Here is a 9,708-nt window from a genome sequence, read left to right on the forward strand (position 1 = left end):
ATGAATACAACCCTCTCGCCGGGCTCTGGTGTGGGGATGATTTGCTATTTGGCCGGGAGCCGGTGTGTGATTTTTGCGGTCAAATACTTCGCCTCCCGGAGCTCCTTGATGTCCTTCTCCATGACGGAGGAGGCCACCCACTTGCCCTGAGAACCAGATCTGGAAATGGCTGGGAGAGTTGGGCGGTGGGAAAGGTTCAAACTTGGGCGCTAGAGCTTGGGGAGGCTGAGGAGAAAGAAGGTGTGGGGTCAAAAGGATGGATCTTTATCCGCTTATATAGGCAGTGAATATCAAGCGCCCTCACCAGCCTTAAAACTCGCCTATTCCCAAGGGGTCATGCGTATGGGATGATTGGATTACCCAAACCTATATTGATGAAAATCCCGCAATAAGGGGCATGATCTCTGCTTTGACAAGACGTGTCAATAGAGGCTGCGCCTCGAAACATGAAGCGGGAGGCCAAAAAATGGTTCAAAATAATAGTAAGGACATACATGACGTTTCGCTGAAAAAAGTTATGCCTTATTAAGTATTGTACCCTTGTGGTTGAGGGTTGTAACTATGATACATAGCCGGATATAGTTCTCTTATTCATAAGACTGTTTTATATACGGAGAAGGAACCCGCCTTGCAATGCCGAAGACGATCTGAGTACCGAACACATCGTCATTGAAGACTGGTTCAGGGGCTACTGAGGGAGTCCTGGACTAAGGGGTCCTCGGTTGTCCGGATAATTTGATATGGGCCAGACTGGTGGGCCATGAAGATATACAAGGCAGAAGACCTTTCCCCGTGTCCAGATGGGACTCTCCTTTGCGTGGATGGCAAGCCTAGCGTTCGTATGTATTATTTTTGGGGAACGTAGTATTTCAAAAATTTCCTACGATCACGCAAGATCTATCTAGGAGAAGCATAACAACGAGCGGGGAGAGTGTGTCCACGTACCCTCATAGACCGAAAGCAGGAGCGTTAAGTAATGCGGTTGATGTAGTCGAACGTCTTCGCGATATAACCGATCAAGTACCAAACGCACGACACCTCCACGATCTGCACACGTTTAGCTCGGTGACGTCCCCCGAACTTCTAGATCCAGTGAGGTCGAGGGAGAGTTTCGTCAGCACGACGGTGATGATGAAGTTATCGACGCAGGGCTTCGCCTAAGCTCTATGACAATATGACTGAGGTGGAAATCTGTGGAGGGGGCACCACACACGGCTAAGAAATCAACTTGTGTGTCTATGGGGTGCCCCCTCCCTCGTATATAAAGGAGTGGAGGAGGGGGAGGGCCGGCCTCCTAGGGCGCGCCCCAAGGGGGGATTCCTACTCCTACTAGGAGCAGGTTTCCCCCCTTTCCTAGTCCAACTAGGAGGGGGAGGAAGGGGAAGAGGGAGAGAAGGAAAAGGGGGGGCGGCCCCCTCCCCAATTCGGATTGGGCTTGGGGGGGGCGCGCCCTACCACTTGGCCGCCTCCTCCTCTCTTCCACTATGGCCCATGAAGGCCCATTAACTCCCAGGGGGGTTCCGGTAACCCCCCGGTACTCCGGAATATGCCCGAACCTATCCGAAACCTTTCCGGTGTCCAAACATAACTTGCAATATATCAATCTTCATGTCTCGACAATTTTGAGACTCCTCGTCATGTCTGTGATCACATCTGGGACTCCGAACTACCTTTGGTACATCAAAACACATAAACTCATAATACCGATCGTCATCGAACATTAAGCGTGTGGACCCTACGGGTTTGAGAACTATGTAGACATGGCCGAGACTCATCTTCGGTCAATAACCAATAGCGGAACCTAGATGCTCATATTGGTTCCTACATATTCTATGAAGATCTTTATCGGTCAAACCGCATAACAACATACGTTGTTCCCTTTGTCATCGGTATGTTACTTGCCCGAGATTCAATCGTCGGTATCATCATACCTAGTTCAATCTCGTTACCGGCAAGTCTCTTTACTTGTTCCGTAATGCATCATCCCGCAACTAACTCATTAGTCACATTGCTTGCAAGTCTTATAGTGATGTGCATTACCGAGAGGGCCTAGAGATACCTCTCCGACAATCGGAGTGACAAATCCTAATCTCGATCTATGCCAACTCAACAAACACCATCGGAGACACCTGTGGAGCATCTTTATAATCACCCAGTTACATTGTGATGTTTGATAGCACACTAAGTGTTCCTCTGGTATTCAGGAGTTGCATAATCTCATAGTCATAGGAACATGTATAAGTCATGAAGAAAGCAATAGCAATAAACTAAACGATCATAGTGCTAAGCTAATGGATGGGTCTTGTCCATCACATCAGTCTCTAATGATGTGATCCCGTTCATCAAATAACAACACATGTCTATGGTCAAGAAACATAACCATCATTGATTAACGAGTTAGTCAAGTAGAGGCATACTAGGGACACTCTGTTTTTCTATGTATTCGCACATGTACTAAGTATCCGATTAATACAATTCTAGCATGAATAATAAAAAATTATCATGATATAAGGAAATATAAATAACAACTTTATTATTGCCTCTAGGGCATATTTCCTTCAGTCTCCCACTTGCACTAGAGTCAATAATCTAGTTCACATTGTTATGTGATTTCACATCAATGGTTCACATCTTTATGTGATTAGTTCACATCTCCATGTGACTAATACCCAAAGGGTTTACTAGAGTCAATAATCTAGTTCACATTGCTATTTGATTAACACCCAAAGAGTGATCATGTTTTGCTTGTGAGAGAAGTTTAGTCAACGAGCCTGCCACATTCAGAGCCGTATGTATTTTGCAAATTTGTATGTCTATAATGCTCTGCACGGAGCTACTATAGCTAATTGCTCCCACTTTCAATATGTATCTAGATCGAGACTTAGAGTCATCTAGATCGGTGTCAAAAGCTTGCATCGACGTAACTCTTTACGACGAACTCTTTTATCACCTCCATAACCGAGAAGTATTTCCTTAGTCCTCTAGGGATAATTTTGACCGCTGTCAAGTGATCTACTCCTAGATCACTATTGTACTCCCTTGCCAAAATCATGCCAAGGTATACAATAGATCTGGTACACAACATTGCATACTTTATAGAACCTACGATTGAGGCATAGGGAATGAATTTTCATTCTCTTTGTATTTTCTGCCGTGGTCGGGTTTTGAGTCTTTACTCAACTTCACACCTTGCAACACAGACAAGAACTCCTTCTTTGACTGTTCCATTTTGAACTACTTCAAAAATCTTGTCAAGGTATGTACTCATTGAAAAATCTTATTAAGTGTCTTGATCTATCTTTATAGATCTTGATGCCCATATGTAAGGACCTTCACCGAGGTCTTTCTTTGAAAAACTCCTTTCAAACACTCCTTTATGCTTCCCAGAAAATTCTACATCATTTCCGATCAACAATATGTCATTCACATATACTTATCAGAAAGGCTGTAGTGCTCCCACTCACTTTCTTCTATATACAGGATTCTCCAAAAGTCTGTATAAAACCATATGCTTTGATCACAATATCAAAGCGTATATTCCAACTCCCAGATGCTTGCACCAGTCCATAGATGGATCGCTGGAGCTTTCACACTTTGTTGGCACCTTTAGGATTGACAAAACCTTCTGGTTGCATCATATACAACTTTTCTTTAAGAAATCCATTAAGGAATGCAGTTTTGACATCCATTTGCTAGATTTCATAAAATGTGGCAATTGCTAACATGATTCAGACAGACTTTAAGCATCGCTACGAGTGAGAAAATCTCATTGTAGTCAACATCTTGAACTTGTTGAAAACCTTTTTGTAACAAGTCGAGCTTTGTAGATAGTAACACTACCACCAGCGTACGTCTTCCTCTTGAAAATCCATTTATTATTAATGGCTTGTCGATCATCGGAAAAGTCCACCAAAGTCCATACTTTGTTCTCATACATGGATCCCATCTCAGATTTCATGGCCTCAAGCCATTTCACGGAATCTAGGCTCATCATCGCTTCCTCATAGTTCATAGGTTCGTCATGGTCAAGTAACATGACCTCTAGAATAGGATTACCATACCACTCTGGCGCGGATCGTACTTTGGTTAACCTACGTGGTTCGGTAGTAACTTGATGTGAAGTTTCATGATCATCATCATTAGCTTCCAAACTAACTGGTGTATGAATCACTGGAATTGATTTCTGTGATGTACTACTTTCCAATTTGGGAGAAGGTACAATTACCTTATCAAGTTCTACATTCCTCCCACTCACTTCTTTCAAGAGAAACTACTTCTCTAGAAAGGATCCACTCTTAGCAACAAAGATCTTGCCTTCGGATCTGTGATAGAAGGTGTACCCAACTATTTCTTTTGGGTATCCTATGAAGACACACTTCTCTAGTTTGGGTTTGAGCTTATCAGGCTGAATTTTTTTCACATAAGCATCGCAACCCCAAACTTTAAGAAACGACATCTTAGGTTTCTTGCTAAACCACAGTTCATACGGTGTCCTCTCAATGGATTTTTAGACGGTGCCCTATTTAACGTGAATGCAGCTGTCTCTAACGCATAACCCCAAAACGATTGTGGTAAATCGGTAAGAGACATCATAGATCACACCATATCTAATGAAGTATGGTTACGGCGTTTAGACACACCATTACGCTGTGGTGTTCTAGGTGGCGTGAGTTGCGAAACTATTCCACATTGTTTCAAATGAAGACCAAACTCGTAACTCAAATATTTGTCTCCGCGATCAGATTATAGAAACTTTATTTTCTTGTTATGATGATTGTCCACTTCACTCTGAAATTCTTTGAACTTTTCAAATGTTGCAGACTTATGTTTCATCAAGTAGATATACCCATATCTGCTCAAATCATCTGTGAAGATCAGAAAATAACGACACCCGCCACGAGCCTCAACACTCATCGGATTGCATACATCAGTATGTATTATTTCCAATAAGTCAGTTGCTCGCTCCATTGTTCCGGAGAACAGAGTCTTAGTCATCTTGCCCATGAGGCATGGTTCGCAAGCATCAGGTGATTCATAATAAAGTGATTCCAAAAGCCCATTAGCATGGAGTTTCTTCATGCGCTTTACACCAATATGATCTAAACGGCAGTGCCACAAATATGTTGCACTATCATTATCAACTTTGCATCTTTTGGCATCAATATTATGAATATGTCTATCACTATGATCGAGATTCAATAAACCATTCACCTTGGGTGTATGACCACAGAAGGTTTTATTCATGTAAATAGAATAACTATTATTCTTTGACTTAAATGAATAACCATATTGCAATAAACATGATCCAATCATATTATGCTCAACGCAAACACCAAATATAATTTATTTTAGGTTCAACACTAATACCGAAGGTAAAGGGAGTGTGCGATGGTGATCTTATCAACTACCAAGACACATTGTCACCTTGCCCTCAACTAGTCTTTGTTCATTTCGTAACTCCTGTTTCGAGTTACTAATCATGGCAACTGAACCGGTATCAAATACCCATGGGCTACTATGAACACTAGTAAAGTACACATCAATAACATGTATATCATTTATACTTTTGTTCACTTTGCCATCCTTCTTACTTGCCAAGTTTTTGGGGCAGTTCCGCTTCCAGTGATCATTTCCTTCGCAGTAGAAGCACTCAGTTTCAGGCTTGGGTCTACCTTTGGGCTTCTTCATGGGAGTGGAAACTTGCTTGTCATTGTTCTTGAAGTTCCCTTTCTTTCCCTTGCCCTTTTACTTGAAACTAGTGGTCTTGTCAACCATCAACATTTGATGCTTTTCTTGATTTCTACCTTCGCCGATTTCAGCATCGTGAAGAGTTCAGGGAATCGTTTTCGTCATCCCTTGCATATTATAGTTCATCATGAAGTTCCAGTAACTTGGTGATAGTGACTAGAGAACTCTGTCAATCACTATCTTATTTGGAAGATTAACTCCCACTTGATTCAAGCGATTGTAGTACTCAGACATTCTGAGCACATGCTCACTGGTTGAGGTATTCTCCTCCATCTTGTAGGCAAAGTACTTGTCAGAGGTCTCATACCTCTCGACTTGGGCATGTGTCTGAAATACCAATTTCATCTCTTGGAACATCCCATATGCTCCGTGACATTTCAAATTTTTGAAGTCTCGGTTCTAAGCCGTAAAGCATGGTGCACAAAACTATAAAGTAGTCATCATACCGAGCTTGTCAAACGTTCATAATGTCTGCATCCGCTCCTGCAATAGTTCTCTCACCTAGCGGTGCATCAAGGACATAATTCTTCTGTGCAGCAATGAGGATAATCCTCAGATCACGGACCTAGCCCGCATCATTGCTACTATCATCTTTCAACATAGTTTTTCTCCAGGAACATATCAAAAATAAACGGGGAGTTAGATCGCGAGCTATTGATCTACAACATAGTTATGCAAATACTATCAGGACTAACTTCATGATAAATTAAAGTTCAATTAATCATATTACTTAAGAACTCCCACTTAGATAGACATCCCTCTAGTCATCTAAATGATCACGTGATCCATATCATCTAAACCATGTCCGATCATCATGTGAGATGGAGAAGTTTTCAATGGTGAACATCACTATGTTGATCATATCTACCACATGATTCACGCTCGACCTTTCGGTCTCAGTGTTCCGAGGACATATCTGCGTATGCTAGGCTCGTCAAGTTTAACCCGAGTATTCTGCGTGTGCAAAACTGGCTTGAACCCATTGTATGTGAACGTAGAGCTTATTACACCCGATCATCATGTGGTGTCTCAGCACGAAGAACTGTCGCAACGGTGCATACTCAGGGAGAACACTTATACCTTGAAATTTTAGTAAGGGATCATCTCATAATGCTACCATCGTACTAAGCAAAATAAGATGCATAAAATATAAACATCACATGCAATCAAAATATGTGACATGATATGGCCATCATCGTCTTGTGCCTTTGATCTCCATCTCCAAAATATCGTCATGATCTCCATCATCACCAGCGTGACACCATGATCTCCATCATCTTGATCTTTATCAACGTGTCATCACATGGTCATCTCACCAACTATTGCTTTAGCAACTATTGCTATCGCATAGCGATAAAGTAAAGCAATTATATGGCGCTTGCATATTATGCAATAAAGAGACAACCATAAGGCTTCTGCTAGTTGCCGATAACTTTAAACAAACATGATCATCGCATGCAACAATTTATATCTCATCACGTCTTGACCATATCACATCACAACATGCCATGCAAAAACAAGTTAGACGTCCTCTACTTTGTTGTTGCAAGTTTTAAGTGGCTGCTACGGGCTTCTAGAAAGAAGCATTCTTACCTACGCATCAAAACCACAAAGATTTGTCATCAAGTGTGTTGTTTTAACCTTCAACAAGGACCGGGCGTAGTCAAACTCGTTTCAACTAAAGTTGGAGAAACAAACACCCACTAGCCACCTGTGTGCGAAGCACGGCGGTAGAACCAGACTCATGAACGTGGTCATGTAATGTCGGTCTGGGTCACTTCATCCAACAATACCGCCGAATCAAAGTATGACATGTTGGTAAGCATTATGACTATTATCGCCCACAACTCTTTGTGTTATACTCGTGCATATAACATCTACGCATAGACCTAGCTCTGATGCCACTGTTGGGGAACATAGTATTTAAAAAAATTCCTACGATCACGCAAGATCTATCTAGGAGAAGCATATCAACGAGCGGGGAGAGTGTGTCCACGTACCCTCGTAGACCGAAAGCGGAAGCGTTAAGTAACATGATTGATGTAGTCGAACGTCTTCGCGATCCAACCGATCAAGTACCGAATGCATGGCACCTTCGCAATCTGCACATGTTTAGCTCAGTGACGTCCCTCGAACTTCTAGATCCAGTTGAGGTCGAGAAAGAGTTTTGTCAGCACGACGGCGTGATGACGGTGATGATGAGTTACCGATGCAGGGCTTCGCCTAAGCTCTACGACGATATGGCCGAGGTGGAAATCTGTGGAGGGGGGCACCGCACACGGCTAAGAAATCAACTTGTGTGTCTATGGGGTGCCCCCTCCCCCGTATATAAAGGAGTGGAGGGCCGGCCTCCTAGGGTGCACCCCAAGGGGGGATTCCTACTCCTACTAGGAGTAGGTTTCCCCCCTTTCCTAGTCCAACTAGGAGGGGGAAGGAAGGGGAAGAGGGAGAGAAGGAAAAGGAAAAGGGGGGTCGCCCCCCCTCCCCAATTCAGATTGGGCTTGGGGGGGGGGCGCCCCACCACTTGGCCGCCTCCTCCTCTCTTCCACTATGGCCCATGAAGGCCCATTAACTCCCTAGGGGGTTCCGGTAAACCCCCGGTACTCCGGAATATGCCCGAACCTATCCGAAACCTTTCTGGCGTCCAAACATAACCTTCCAATATATCAATCTTCATGTCTCAACCATTTTGAGACTCCTCGTCATGTCCGTGATCACATCCGGGACTCCGAACTACCTTCGGTACATCCAAACACATAAACTCATAATACCGATCATCATCAAACGTTAAGCATGCGGACCCTACGGGTTCGAGAACTATGTAGACATGACCGAGACTCATCTCCAGTTAATAACCAATAGCGGAACCTGGATGCTCATATTGGTTCCTACATATTATACGAAGATCTTTATTGGTCAAACCGCATAACAACATACGTTATTCCCTTTGTCATCGGTATGTTACTTTCCCGAGATTCAATCATCGGTATCATCATAGCTAGTTCAATCTTGTTACCAGCAAGTCTCTTTACTTATTCCGTAATGCATCATCCCTCAACTAACTCATTAGTCACATTGCTTGCAAGGCTTATAGTGATGTGCATTACCAAGAGGGCCTAGAGATACCTCTCCGACAATCGGAGTGACAAATCCTAATCTCAATCTATGCCAACTCAACAAACACCATCGGAGACACCTGTAGAGCATCTTTATAATCACCTAGTTATGTTGTGATGTTTGATAGCACACTAAGTGTTCCTCCGGTATTCAGGTGTTGCATAATCTCTTAGTCACAGGAACATGTATAAGTCATGAAGACATCAATAGCAATAAACTAAACGATCATAGTGCTAAGCTAACGGATGGGTCTTGTCCATCACATCATTCTCTAATGATGTGATCCCGTTCATCAAAAGACAACACATGTGTATGGTCAGGAAACACAACCATTTTGATTAATGAGCTAGTCAAGTAGAGGCATACTAGGGACACTCTGTTTGTCTGTGTATTCACACATGTACTAAGTTTCCGGTTAATACAATTCTAGCATGAATAATAAACATTTATCATGATATAAGGAAATATAAATAACAACTTTATTATTGCCTCTAGGGCATATTTCCTTCAATTATTTCCTTTCTCTGTAAAACTGACTCTGTACAACCCTAGACCCCTCCGGTGTCTATATAAACCAGAGGGTTTAGTCCATAGTGGCTAAGATAAATCACATAGGCTAGACATCTAGGGTTTATCCTTTACGATCTCAAGGTAGATCGACTCTTGTAACCCCTACACTCATCAAATACAATCAAGAAGGACGTTGGGTTTTACCTCCATTAAGAGGGCCCGAACCTGGGTAAACATCGTGTCACCCTTGTCTCCTGTTTCCTTCGATCGTCGGACGCACAGTTCGGGACCCCCTACCCGAGGTCGGCCAGTTTTGACACCGACAGCGGCCCT

The sequence above is a fragment of the Triticum urartu genome, chromosome 4 (assembly GCF_003073215.2).
Source record: "Triticum urartu cultivar G1812 chromosome 4, Tu2.1, whole genome shotgun sequence".
Classification (NCBI taxonomy): Eukaryota; Viridiplantae; Streptophyta; class Magnoliopsida; order Poales; family Poaceae; genus Triticum; species Triticum urartu.